Genomic DNA, 15,242 nt, shown 5'->3' with positions numbered 1-15,242 from the left:
TTAAGGAAAGCACCATAGAAATCTCCATTGTGGGTGTTCAATCAAAATGATGGCGGGAAAGCACCATAGGAGATTCCTAGGGCCATCTTGATGTTTTATTTCCCATCCAACCTGTTTATAAGGTCACACGGACTTAAATGAAGGAAAGACATAAATAGAAGCTCAATCAAAAACACCTATGACATAAGTTTTCAGCAGTGGGCATTCAATTCGCAATATTTTTTGTGGCTTATTATGCCTGAGGTTTAGTTTTGTATCATTTTTTAAGATCGTGCTTTAAAATAATATGAAAAAGGTTGGACGGCCTTGTAGAGAGGAAAAATAAAATAAAATAAAATTTAATGACAACACAGTGTATCTGCTCCTTTTATGGCAAGAATTTTACTCACGGATGCACCGAATCCCTTAACTAGATTTCCTTCTATGTTTAAAAGAAATTATGAGACACCACATGAGATGTGTGTATGAAATACACTCCAACCATTAAACGTTAATCCCAATTTAGGCCCATGTCCAAAAAATCAATTAAACTTGTGATTTAGATATGCCACATTAAAGGAAATAATTGGAAGAGACCTTTATCATAAACTTTTTATAGGGAATGTCATGATAATCATGTGACATTCACTGGAAACATTAGATCCCATAAAATAATTTAAACCGGGGGCCCAATTTTTAAAGTAATATATGATTCAAGTCGGCCACACTGTGGGAAATAGTTTTGAAGGTAGGTATCATCCTATACACTCTTTCTAAGCAGATCCCACGCGATATGGTCGACCCCTCTCGGTATCACGATTGGGGGGAAAGACTTATGGGTGAGGCCATGGATGAGAATGAACCAGGCAAGGATGTCTTTTTACCCTCACATATGAAGCTGAAATCATTATTTAATAAAGACACTGTTTAAAGGCATTTTATTGTAAAATTGATATCTAAGTAGAGTTTTTTGGTCTAAAATTGATATACAAAGGTACCCCTCGAAAAGATATGATAGGATTGCGGGGTGAGGAGCTCACCAAAAGATGTCGGAGATATAAGGTATGTGTAATATCTACACTATCCATATATTTTGCGAGATCAGTGCCGGTCGTGGGCTAGAAAATGAGTCAGATCCAAAGCTCAGGTAAACCACACCACATAAAGTAGGGGAAATCGAATGCCTAACATTGAAAATTTTTGGGCAACAAAAGTTTTGAATCAAGCTGATATTTGAGTTTTCCTTTCATCCAGGTCCGTGTGACCTTATAAGCAGATTGGATGTAAAAGAAAACATCATACTTGACCCTAAAAAGGTATCAATGGTGTATGTCATTGCCCCATTGCTCTTTGTAGTGTGGTTCGCTTGAGCTTTGGATCTGCCTCACCTTTGATGCCCATGCCTTATAATGATCTCCCAGAAAGGGACGGACAGTTGAGATATAACACATGCATCAGGGTGGGCTCACAAAAGCATGGTGACGTCAGCACATCATCAAGGTGGGTGGTGTGCGGCAATCCGCTTCCATATGGGACGACATGCAGCCCCACCAACTAAATCTCGAGCGCAGATATCTTACCACCACACCACGGGACGCGGATTTACAGGGAAAGCCTTTGGCACGAAGTTCCTCCGCCGGAAACTTAGGTGGGGCCCACTGTGATGTTTGTGAAAAATCCAACCCGTTCACCTGTTTTTTAAGCTCATTTTAATACATGTAGCAAAAAATGAGCCGAATCCAAGACTCAAGTGGGCTGAAAAACGTAAGGAGTGAACATCCACAGTTGAAATATTCATTGGGCCACAGGAAGTTTTGAATCAGTCTAATATTTGTGTTCACACCGATATGAACGGTATGAATGCCATGTAAATGTCAATGTCAACCCAGGGAGGTTTCAAAGGTAGAAACTTCCCTACCCACATTTTCATTTAATGTGGCCCACTTAAGTCTTATATCCTGCTCACTTTTGGTCTCAAGTGTTAAAATGAGCTCCCAAAATGGATGAACGGAGCAAATTCCTCACTAACATCATGGTGGCCCCACCTAAGTTTATATGGTGGTAACTTCCAGCGAAATGGTTTGGCAGGAAATCCGCCTCCCCGGATACGCCGATTTCAACTTTAGCAGTAAGTTCTGAGCTGGAACATACTCACCATGATGTTATTTAAAAAATTCATACCAATCATCCGTTCCATGAACTCATTTTAGGCTATGAGACTGAAATTGAGAAGGATTCAAGGCTCAAGTGATCCGTACTCAAGGAAATTGGGGTTAAGGAAATTCCCACCGTTGAAACCTCCCTGAGACCACATTCCGTTCATAACTTCATTCCCATAGGGTATGATGTTCAATCCTCACGTTTTCGGCTACCTGAGTATTGGATCGGCTCATATTTGACCTTATGTCCTCAACTGAACTCACAAAACGGACAAAGAGAGTGAATTTCTCACAAACATTCAAAATGGACCCCACCTAAGTTCCCAGCAGGGGAATCGGATTGCGTACTGAGTAACTCAGTATGCTCTTATCGTACTGAGTAAACTCAGTTGGCCCCACCGTGAATGTATTTAGTCTATCCACGCCGTCCATCCGTTTTTCCATATAATTTAAGGCGTTGAGCCCAAAATTGAAGAATATCCAAAGATCAAGCATATCATACTACAGGAAACAGTGGGAATAATGATTTCCACCGTTGAAACCTTGTTAGGCCTCACGGTGATGTTTATTTTTCATCCAAGCTGTTCAAACAATCTTACAGACATGGATGAAGGGAAAACATAAACATAAGCTTGATCCAAAACTTCTGTGGCTCCCAAGAATTTTTCAACGATAGATCTTCAATTCACATTGTTTCCTGTGGTGTGGCCCATTTGAGTGTTGGGTATACTTCGTTTTTGATCTAGAATTCTAAAATTATCCCATAAAATGGATGAACCGAGTGGATAAATTACATAAATCATGATGAACCTCACAAAGTTTACTCAGTACGGTAACTGTACCGAGTTACTCGGTACGCAATCCGCTTCCCCCACCAGGGGTGCTTCCTGCAAAAGGCTTTCCCAAGAAATCCGCATCCCACTGCCGCGTAGCTAGAGACGGTTGATCCAGTAAGGGCTCTCTAGGGCATGATGTGTATGTTTTATCCATGAACATTCATATTGACATATCATTTTTGGGCATGAGCCAAAAAAGAGGCAGATTTTAGGCTCAAGTGCACCCTATTAATCAAAACAGTAGGGATTTAAAGCCTTCCATTGAAAACCTTTTGGTCCACTGAAGTTTTGACGAAGCTGATATTTATGTTTCTCCTTCGTCTATCAGACCTTAAGAAAAGATTGGATGGAAAATAAACATCACCGTGGGCTGTGGGAACTTTTCAACAGCGGGAGGTGCGGTCCACCTGAGCCTTCCATCTATCTCCTTTTGCTCTAAAATGATTTGAGAAAATAAATGGATGGCATAAATAAATTGTATGCATCACGATCCGTAAAGCCCCAAACAGGACCGTCTGTCTTTAGCCTACCCATTTCGGGCCACCAGATCCCACAGAGGTGACTGACGGAATCCTCGAGAAGGGATTGTATGGTGTGCGATGCACCCACTGCTTCCACGGTGTGTTGATGTCACCAAGTGTGGCCCTCATAATAATACATGCCTTACATCTACATTGTCCATTCATTTTTTTTAAAATTATTTTATGGCTTGAGCTCAAAACTGAGGCTGATCTAAGGGCCTGTTTGTTAAGGTTGAATTTTTGGAAAATGTTCCGTGTTAAGTGGTGTTTGTTAATGCATCGTTAATGCGGAAGAAGGAAAGCGCTAAGTGGTTTTCCAGTTAATTCTTTCAGTGATTAGAGTCTGGCTTAATTGTGAATGCGGAATGCACTCAGTGAATTTTCATTAAACAAAAATTTTTGCTTTCAAAATTATCCCTTTTCCAAGTTACTACGGCAATATTTTTTTCTTTTAAATTGTTTGCGCAATACAAAATCAACTTTTAACCTGCGAAACTTCTTTATGCTCCACCATGATGTATGTGTTTCATCCATTTCATTCATCCATTTTTAAAGATAATTTTAGGGCTTGATACAAAAAATGAGAGGAATATAAATCTCAGGTGGACCATACCACAAGAAAACAATAGTGATTGGATATCCACTATTAAAATTCTCCTAAGGCCCAATGTACTATTTATTTGACATCCAATTTGTTGATTAGGTCATATAGACGTAGATGAATGGAAAAAACAAAGATTAGCTTGGTCCAAAAGTTTTATGGCCCCCAAAAAGTTTTTAATGGTCGACATTCATTCAACACTGTTTTCCTGTAATGTGGTCCACTTGAGATTGGGATATACTTCATTTTTTGTCTCATATCATAAAATGATCTAAAAACATAGATGGACGACATGGATGAAACACATACAGCATGGTGGGGCCCACATAGCACCGACCATCAGCCATTGGCAGGTGGCAAGGGAGTAGCCAATATTTTTCCGCGGACGCGGATTGGATACTAACAGGTTGAGTAGCGAGACTCGCTACTGAAGTTACGTCACCAAGTTATGTGTGCCCCATCATAATGTATGTTTTCTATCCATGTCGTCCATCCATTTGGAAATATAATTTTACGTAAAGATCCAGAGAATGAGTCAAATCCAAAGCTCCAGTAGACCTCACCACAGAAAACAGTGGGGAGAGTGACGCCCACCATTAAAAGCTTAAATAGGCCACAAAAGTTTTTGATCAAGCTGATATTTGTTTTTTCCCTTCTTTCATGTCTATGTTAACTTGTGAACAAGTTGGATTTCAATTAATGTAACACCCCAATTTTCAGGGCCCGAGTACACACTCGTTTCCCAAAAACCTGGGTGTTAACCTTAAAGGATGGTCAAATTCAATATATAATATTTTTCCATTTATCAGAGTTAACAGATGAACGTAGGATGGACAAATCAACATAAAGGAAAGTCTTCATTTACATTTAGGATATAAAATTAGTTGTCCATAATGACTTATACAAACCAATGTCTCGATGAAACAATTACAAGAATTACAAAATTTAATACATGAGAAGTATATATAAAAAAAATGCATTTAAACATAAGTCGCAAGATCGCGCAGCTTCTTTTGACAATACATTCATGCATCTCTGGCACTTGTACCCAGCTCCTCGTCAATCTGAACCTGTAAATCACTTAAGCCACCTGTGCTACTTGTACGGTTATATTTATTTGATGGATGAGTGGCCAACTCAGTGTGAACTCCCCTCAAGATTACATACCGTCGCATTAGGTAAGCATAGTTATAAAAACATGGCGAAGCATACAAAACAATACATGATGCAGTCTTATTAAATGCATGGATGCGTGAATGCATCATCGACCTGGGAATGCACATCCCGCTGTTGAAATAAAGGGTCGCCCTAAGAGAACTAGCTACCTGAAAAAATACACAAATGTACACCCGAGGAGAACCAACTATCCGGAAAAGACCATAATATATAGATCGCCCAATGAGAATTTAATCACCCAAAAAAGACCATAATACGTAGATCGCCCAAGGAGAATTTAATCACCCGAAAAAGACCATAATATATGAAAATGCATGATTAGTCCAACCATTATTATTCCATTTCACAACCAGGCAATTTAATAAAGCTCAAAGGTCACTACGGGGAGCTCAGATCCTAGTGTAAGTCGACAGCTCAGGCATAGTGTCCCATTCCACCATCCCTGGCTCATGAGGCTACCACCTTAGGATGTTTAATGGGACCCAATCGACTAGTGGCCAATCATATTCAGTACATGGGGCTTACCATCGCATGGTTGCACAAAATAAAACATTGAACCCATATAGGAAAAATACCAAAGCAAAGCCACATAGGGCGATATCGAGACAAGCCACATAGGGCAGATATTAAAATAAACCACGTAAGGCAAGTATCAAAAGCTGGGCGCTGGGATCAAATCCCAGCCTTTCATTCGCATCTGACAGACCTTAGATCATTAGGGATGCTATAAAGGGGGGAAGAATAGCTAGGTTTTCTCCTCTGGTTGCAGCTACCATGAAATATCCACCGTTTCCTTTCTCCAGCAAACCCACCAAGCAAACCCTCTTAAAGCTTCGATAGAACCTATCCACAAGCTTCTTAAGACCCTTACGAATCTTCTGAAAGGACCGGATTGGGGGAAGAAGTTGTCATTTACAATCCGCCATTAACAGCGGTCATCTTCCCCACCGCAGTTAGCACGTTTTGGTGCGACCGTTCGAGCTGTCTTAGTCCAGATAAAGAGAGAGAAAGGAAAAACATGAAAGAAAAGAGAGAAGAAACAGATAAAAAAGAGAGAAATAAGAGAAGAAGGGGGGAGCGTGAGTTCGAGTGCGGGACATACCGCACCAAGCTGCCAAGTCTATCCTAAGATAGGACGAGTTGAGCTGTAAGACCTGTATCCTGCCCGTATCGTTTTGTAGGCCTCCGCAGTCCTCCCAGTCGAATTTCGGCAACCCGCGATCTGCTATCAGTGTTTACGCGTGATATTGAGTCGTGTCTCGTATATCAGAGTCGGCTCGACTCGAATCTTGTATCCTTACGACCGCACCGTCACCGCGGTTCCAATGTCGTGCCTCGCGTGTCGAGACGATACCTAGGCCAAGAGATGTGGGCCCGCATTCAGTTTGAGGAAAAACATCGAATGTTGCAATCCCAAAAGAAATGTCCTATTAATCAAATCAATCAATCAACTACCATATCATATCATGTCAAGTACCAACACCCATCCCTCTCTTACCTAAGGTCAACTCTCCCTTACAACCAAGTACACATCCATCACCCATCACCCATCTCTTACCCATCACACCCCATTCCCCTCTCTCTCTACATCACCTCTCTCTTCTCATTCTCTCTCTCATTCTCCCAAGCAACCCAAGCAACTCCAACGTTCATGGCTTCCATGAGAGAAATAGGTGTGGCTCACTCCCTACCACCCAATCCCACCCTCCAAAATTGATCCCAACCGTTGAAATTGTACCTTTGGAGCTCTAACATGCATTGGTGGAAGAAGGAAAGAGAGATCAAAGGTGGGTGTTCAAAGCATTTGATCTTAAATTTTGATGTAAGACCCACTTGTGGTGGGACCCATTTTGATGTATGTGTTGTAGATCCTAGAGGGACCCATAGTGGTAGGGTCCCTCATCACACCGTTTTCTCTCTCTCTTTCTCTCTCTCTCTCTCCCCTTCCTTTTGTGGCCCACCTTGATGTCAATCCATGCCATCCACCTTTGTGGGACCCGCCAGATGAATGCTTCAGATCCACACCGTCCAGATTCCCAGACGGTAAGTTGATCATGAGGTGTGCGTTATATCCTAACCATCTATCCATTTTGGCCAGATTCATGGGCCCACCTTGATGATGGTGATCCAGACCGTCCTGCCTCAAGACATCCAGCAACAGCTACTGCTGGACTGTGTGAAGTGGAAACACAAATATCAGCTTGATACAAGCTGGACGGTGGAGCCCACCTTTTAATGTGTTGTAAACTACACCGTCCATCCATTGCTGGACGGTGGGACCCAAGTGCATGTGTAGGGTCTCCACCGTCCATACATGGCATGTGGGACCCACCTGATGAATGTATTTCATATCCACGTCGTCCGTCCATCAAGGACGTCCAGAGTCTAGACGATTTATCAAAAAAAGAGGAATATAATATAATAATATATTTATATATTATATACATATATCATGAGTGGTGGGCCCCACGTGGGACCCACCTGTTGAGATGGTAGTTTGGCTGGAGTGCCCTGCACCAGCTGCACGGCTGCTATGTTGAAATAGCAAGGTCTGGGTCTCACCTGCTATCCACACCATCCATTTGATGGACGGTGGGACCCCACCTCAATGCATATGTTACATTCACACCGTCCAGACATCTGGACTGTGGAAATCCACCGTGATGCATGTGTTTTATCAAAGCCGTCCATCCCTTTTTATTTATTATTATTTTTTTCTGAAGGGCCTGTAGCAAGTAGTTGCATCTACTGCTTTGATACAACAAGCCTTGTGGGCCCCATCACGAGGTATGGGCTTTATCTGCACCGTCCACCCATCCTCTGCTATTGTGAGGACCACCGTGATGTATGGTTTTATCCACATCGTCCCTGGTTGGGACGGTGGATCCTCACCATGAGGTATGTGTATTATTCATGTCGTCCATCTGTTTAAGAAGGTGGACCCACCCCACACGTGTAACACGTGTGGCAGGTGGGACGCACCTTGATTTATGTATTACACATTCACATCGTCCCTGGTGAAGGACGTGGATACCCAACATGATGTATTTTTCTCCACACTGTCCAATCTCCTGGACGGTGTGACCCACCTGATAGAATATATATATTATAATATATTAATATATATTATGGTGGGCCCTCGTGGGACCCACATGCGTGAGAGGAGATTGGATGGTGTATCTCACATCCGATACATGGCTGGTGTGATTAACGTCAGCTGGCTATGTGGGTCTGATCTGGGGAATGTGATATCCAGATTGCCCACCTGCTGTTTAGGCTGACCATAATGTAAGTGTTTTATCTGCACCGTCTGTGAGTGGATCCCACCTTGATTGTATTTATTTTATATCCACCATCCATCACAGCAGATGGATGCACCCTGATTATGCAAGGCCTGCCTTAATGAATGTGTTATATTCACACCGTCTGTCCATTTTGATGGATGTATGGCCCACCTTGATGCATGCGTTTTAGCCACGCCGTCCATTTGATGGCTAGCCTAGTAGCCATTGCTGTTGTGCAGACGTCAGCAAGTTCTGAAGGCTACCGTGATGTATTTGTTTCATGGGCCATTAGTGGGGCCCATTGATACAGCCCACTTGATGTGTATGAGGCCCATGTGTAGGGCCCACCTATTGTGTATTTGAAGCCCATGGGTTGTGGCCCAATGTGATGTATTTGAGGCCCATTATGATGTATATTGAGACCCATGGGTCGTAGCCCATTATGATGTATTTGAGGACCATGGGTCGTGGCCCATGGTAATGTATTTTAGGCCCGTGTATTCAACCGTCGTGATGTGTATTTGGCCCTTGAGTGGGCCCATTGTGATGTACATTAGACCATTGTGTGAGGCCATGGGCCCATTATACGTTTGGCTCTATGTGGGCCACTCCTGGGGAGCAATGTTGGTTAAATGTCCACATTAATGGGCAATGATGGTTGAATGTCTACATTGTGACCTTCCATTAGGCCTTGTTAGGCCCATTCTTACTGATCCCGATTATCATGACCGATTTGCCAATTCTGATTATCGATCGATTCCGATTGTCGTGACCGATTGTCGATTTCGATTAAAGTGACCGATTTGCCAATTCTGATTATCGATCAATTTCGATTGTCGTAACCGATTGCCGATTCTAATTGACGTGACCGATATGCCGATTCTGATTATCGATCGATTCTGATTATCGTGACCGATTGCTAATTCCGATTGACGTGACCGATTTGCTAATTCTAATTATCGATCGATTCTGATTGTCGTGACCAATTGTCGATTCGATTGATGTGACCGATTTACCGATTCTGATTATCGATTGATCCTGATTGTCGTGGTCGATTGCCAATTATGATTGACGTGACCGATTTGTTGATTCTAATTATCGATCGATTCCAATTGTCATGACCGATTGCCGATTCCGATTGACGTGACCGATTTACCGATTCTGATTATCGATCGATCCTAATTGTCGTAGCCGATTATCAAGGCCGATTTCAATTTGTCGAGGCCGATTGTATAGGTTGATTCTGATTGTCAAGGCTGAGTATTGAGGTCGATTCCGATTGTTGAGGCCGATTTTGATTGTCGAGGCCAATTTTAATTACCAAGTCCGATTGTCGAGACTTATATGATGTATATGTAACCCGCAGTTGAGACGCATTGTGATGTGCATTTTGCCTATGTGATGTATATGCAGCCTGTGTTTAAGGTCTAAGGTGATGAATAGGAGGTCTATATGATAGGGCCCATTGTGATGTATTTGAAGCCCATGGGTAAGGCCCATTGTGATGTATTCGTGGCCTATATGTAAGGCCCATTGCGATATGTATTAGGCCCATGATGTATGGCCCATTTGATGTATTTGAGACCCATGTGTAGGGCCTACATGTCATGTATTTGAGGCCCATGAGCAGGGCCCACATGTTGTGTATATGTGGCCATATTGTATATTAGGCCTTTGTGTGAGGCTGTGGGCCCATTATATGTTTGGCTCTATGTGGGTCATTCTAAGGGGGCAATGTTGGTTAAATGTCCACATTATCGAGGCAATTGTTGATGCCAGTTATTGATACCGATTACAAGTATGTGATAGCATAGCATCATGATACATGCCCATACGCATCATCTACATGTTTGTTATGAGATGTAGTTGACCACTGCATATGTCATTGGGCAAGTTGTTATGAGACTCCCTGATGGGTGGAGGTTATCTTACATGAGCACATGGTATGCGCAGGATTGATGCATGACTGGATCGTATGACTCATGCATCTTGTATTGTATGTTGTGATTACTGTACGCCCTAGCGACATTAAGGCCGTAGCCTCCTGTATCGTGGATGGCTAGATGGGACACCGAAAATGTTTGGATCGAGCATCGGGCTGCCATAGATGGCCCTGGGTGAAAATTCCTAAACCCTTTTAGTACCAGAGGACGCCCCAACGTCGAGACTGAGTAAATATATATGAGCGCATGAGGGCCGTATACCAATAGGCCGCGTCTCTCACTGTATCGTGGTCGGTTGGGAGGGGGTGTGGCCTTACCCGCCTGAGGGAGTGGGCATAGCTAGGCTGAGTTTGACTAGCTCGTGAATGGGTCCGTTATCGACGTGTTGGGTAGATATCGGCCGACTACTGGCTAGGTGAATAGTGAGGTCTTTTCCACTTACTCAGTTGTGCGCTTGATGGGGCGGCAAGTTGGTGTAGAGTGTATTAGACCCCGGTGATGATCCCAGAGATGAATAGTACTGATATGTGGACGTATTGGGCAGGAGTTGCATACTCATTCATTCATTCATTCACTATCCACTCGGGATGGTGGTGTACAACTATTTGTTACGTGTTTCTTTGTAATGGCCAGGATTTCGGTTGGGGCACGACTAACCTAAAATCAAGAGTTTACCACATTGAGTCTGACTATCCAAATTTAGGTATGGGACTGGTTTAGATAGAAGTCCCTTGTGATGGACCCCATAGCCTGCGATATTATGTACTATCATCCCGACTTCACACTCTAGCATGGTCATTTCATTTGCACCACATATTGCATATTACATTACATCATCAGCATATGGCATTTTGGGGTGCTATGTTTCTGTATACATGTGACTTAGATGAGACTGATGGTATTCGTTAGCTCTTTCAAATTGTATGTTGCATGGCATCCTTCGCATCTGGTATTTGACTCTCTTGAATTCCTCATTTGCATAGTTGAGTTGTATTGCATACTCTAATATTGTATGGTTCATGGACTTATCAGTACCTCCATTTACTCCTATATTACATTCTGAGCACGCATATACTTCTCACACACTTACACCATCCTCTAAGCTTTCTATAAGCTTATGCACGATAGATGCGTGCAGGTGACATTATGATGCAGTCGAGCTGAGGTAGGAGCGTGCGGTTGAGCTTCTGGAGTTTTTCTTTAATACTTCTATATTGTATTTCCCTTTCAGCATTGTACTCAAATGATTATATTAGCGGATATGTGATGATGATAGAGCCTTTGTGATTTGGGTAAACTTGTGGTTATGCTTTTTACGAGATAAATATATGTTAGAAAATCCTCCTTGTAGGATCCCAGGATCGGAACCTGGCATATAGGTGCTGGGAGCCGAGAATGGAGTACTACAGAGGCTGTCGGCACCAGATTCGACGATTGGAATTCATATGAATTCGATTGGGTTTGGGGCGTGACACGGGCGTCCCTTACTGGGTGTTTCCAGCAGAGAGGGAAGCAAGAAAAGAAGGGAAAAATAGAGAGAGAGAGAGAGAGAGAGAGAGAGAGAGAGAGAGAGGAGAGTAGATAAAGAGGGAGGGAGTTATTGTTGGGAGTTGGGTTCCAAGAGCCAAACTCAAGCTGCACCAAGTCGTGCGCCCAATTGGACCGGGTCTGGTGATTTTGGGGTGTGTCTAGGTCGAGTCTGGCTGCGTCTAGACTGCCATGAATCAGAGAAGAAGAAGAAAGGAGGGGATCAAAGGGAGAGTTGTTGTCGATCCACGCTTACCGAGTCCATATGTGTTTCTGACTCACTGACGAATCATGAACTCAAGGTGGGCCGAGTCCTGGTCTGAGTTGGGCTCAATGCTCGGGCTGAGTTGTAATTCCAGTAAGGAATGTAAGAAAGAAAGAAAGAAAAGAAAAGGAAGAAATGAGGAAGAAAGGAGAAGGATAAGATTATTTGACTCACCGAGTCAACTAACTGGAACCGAGTCACGGTTGGGACCGAGTCCAGCTAGGCGAAGTCATGCTTGGGCCGCGCTCAGGCTTTGCTGGGGTCGAGTTTGAGTCCCATCCTAAGTGAATCCCCATTCTTCCCAGATTTAATTTTTCATTTTAATTGTTATTATTGTTTTTAGGATTATTAAATTTAAATATGATTAATCATTAGTAAATTTTCTCATACGGATATTAGTTAATACATTATTAAAATATTAATACTTTGCCTTGTCATTTTTAAAATATTATTATTAATGTTAGAACATACAATTTATTTTCATCAAAATGACTATTAGTATCACATTGGCTAAATGTTAAGTATATTATTAATATTAATAATTGTTTTGGAATTATTAATATTATTATCCATCGTGGGTTGTATTAGATAATTTAATATAATAGTAGCCATTGTTAATATTCCTAAAATTAATAACCAATTCACTTGATTAATTTTATCCATTTAATTTCTTCCATTGATAGTATCATAAATGGCCACACAAAATGGGGTTCAAATCCCATAACCAAAACCTAAAAATCTAGCCTAAGCCTAAACCCTAGGTTAAAACCCTAACCCTAAATAGCGTGTAAGCTTAGACCTAACTGTATAACTTTACAATTCATGATAGGGTTTGATTATAAGGAAACTCACACTCTCTAGCAACACTGGTATGCGATTCAAAGTATAAGGTGATAATTCTTCCCCTTGAGCTTTCCATCTTCTCATTAGCGTAAGTTATAGTTTTTATTTAAATTCATAATTGATATCTCCCTTTATAATTACATGTGTTAGCTGGTGAAAATTAAATTGTTGTATTACATGCTTTATGATTATCCTGTATAATTGTTCATGCTTGTGTTCTTTTCGTGGATTGCTTATGAAACTTAAACTGGTACATTAGTGGGAAATTTTCACATATGAATGTACACCCATACTTGGGATGTAACTTGACTAGTTGTGATTGTAATGGACCTTTAACTTGGTGGTTATTAAGTGATGGTCTAGATGGATCATTGATGTGGGCCTACCATCTAGGGTTGTTGTGCCCAATGGTTTTTAAGGATGGTCTTTATCGTATGGTTTTGATATTGGCCCTATGTGGCATATTTTGATACTTGCCCTACGTGGTTTTATTTTGATACTTGCCTTAGATGGATTCGATGTTTTATATAGTGCAACCATGCGATGATAAGCCCCATATATTTAATATGATTGGCCACTAGTCGACGGGATACCATTAAACATCCTAAGGTGGTAGTCTCATGAGCCGGGGATGGTAGTATGGGACCTATGCCCGAGCTGTCGGCCTACGCTGGGCTATACACTTCCCGTAGTGACCTTTGAGCTTATTTAAATTGGCTGGTTGCAATTGGACTAATAACGGATTGGCTAATCATGCATGCATAGCACAGACCAGCATCTATTGCTGAAATGCGTAACATACAGATTCGCCTGTCTGGATGTTTTACCCAAGGCACCAAATATCATCTATTGTTATCATACATTGCTGTCATACATAACATACAAATTCACCTGTCTGGATGTTTTACCCGAGGCACCAACCACCATCTGTTGTTATCGTACATATTTATCTATCTGGATGTTTTACCCGAGGCACAGACCGTCTGGATGTTTTATCCGGGTCGATGACTGCATGGGTGATGACCCCTATGTCCGTCTGGATGTTTTATCCGAGACTGATTGCATTCACGCATCCATGCATCTAATAAGACTGCATTTACTTTGTTTTGGTTGTCTAGATGTTTTATACAATTTCTTACCTAATACGGCGGTGTGTAATCTTGAGAAAAATTCACACTGAGTTGGCCACTCATCCATCAAATATACAACCGTACAGGTAGCACATGTGGCCCTGATGATGTTCACATTCATACTGGTGAGGAGCAGGCCATGGTTGACAATGGTGTATGATTATAATTGCTAAGGGTTGCTACAAGATTTCACAGCTCAAGATTGTTGCAATTTACTTTGTTTCACATGTAATGTTATTTCATTTTGTATTGATAAGAATGGAGACATTGGTTTGTATAAGTCATTATGGGCACTCCCTTATATACTCTAAATGAAACTTGAAATTTTTCCTTATATTGATTTGTCCATCCTATACTCATCTGTTAACTCTGATAAAAGAAAAATATTGTCTCTGACCATCCTTTAAAGTTAACACTCGGTTTTTTGAGACACGGGTCATATACTCGGGTCCTGAAAAGTCAGGGCGTTACAGTTGGTATCAAAGGATAGTTTGGACAAACTTGGCCTTTGAAAATGATCTTATACAAGCCTTACATGTCTCGAGTTAGGATGTTTGAAATTAGAAATTTGAACTTAGGAAAATTTCCCTTAGACTTAGAAGAATGGTTGGGAATGTAAAGACCCAAACTTAGGTTCCCTTAGAATTATTAGAGCAACTATTGAAAATTTCCTCTGTAGCTAAGAGGAATTGAGAACGTAGAAAATCAAAATGTTAGGCCCCCTGAACAGTTGTTTGGATAACCATGGAATTTAGAAATGAACTTAGGTTCCCTTATAAGTGATTTGGATGGCAGATGAAATTCCATCTTAACTAAGGACAACTTGAGAACATATGTACTTCAAACTTTAGACCCTTGAAATTTTTAGGACTAGACCTTTGGACTTCAAACTCATGTAGAGATCCTTAGAAACTATTAAGTTAGCCATTTGAAATTAGGAGGAATTGAGAACATAGTGATTCAAAATTTTAGGCCCCT

The 15,242-nt window shown here is 41.6% G+C and overlaps 1 long non-coding RNA gene across 1 annotated transcript in view; it reads left to right on the top strand.

Moving 5' to 3' along the window:
• The window catches only part of LOC131243294 (uncharacterized), a 30,212-nt gene extending 15,622 nt beyond the window's left edge, over positions 1-14,590 (top strand). Inside the window, exon 2 of the long non-coding RNA XR_009170001.1 lies at positions 13,053-14,590. This is a non-coding gene — a long non-coding RNA (uncharacterized LOC131243294). The remainder of the gene's footprint in view (positions 1-13,052) is intronic.
• The last annotated feature ends 652 nt before the right edge of the window (positions 14,591-15,242 follow it).

This window comes from Magnolia sinica, chromosome 4 (assembly GCF_029962835.1).
Source record: "Magnolia sinica isolate HGM2019 chromosome 4, MsV1, whole genome shotgun sequence".
Lineage (NCBI taxonomy): Eukaryota > Viridiplantae > Streptophyta > Magnoliopsida > Magnoliales > Magnoliaceae > Magnolia > Magnolia sinica.
Note: the sequence above shows the minus strand (reverse complement) of the source record. Positions and strands in the feature narration are given on the sequence as shown.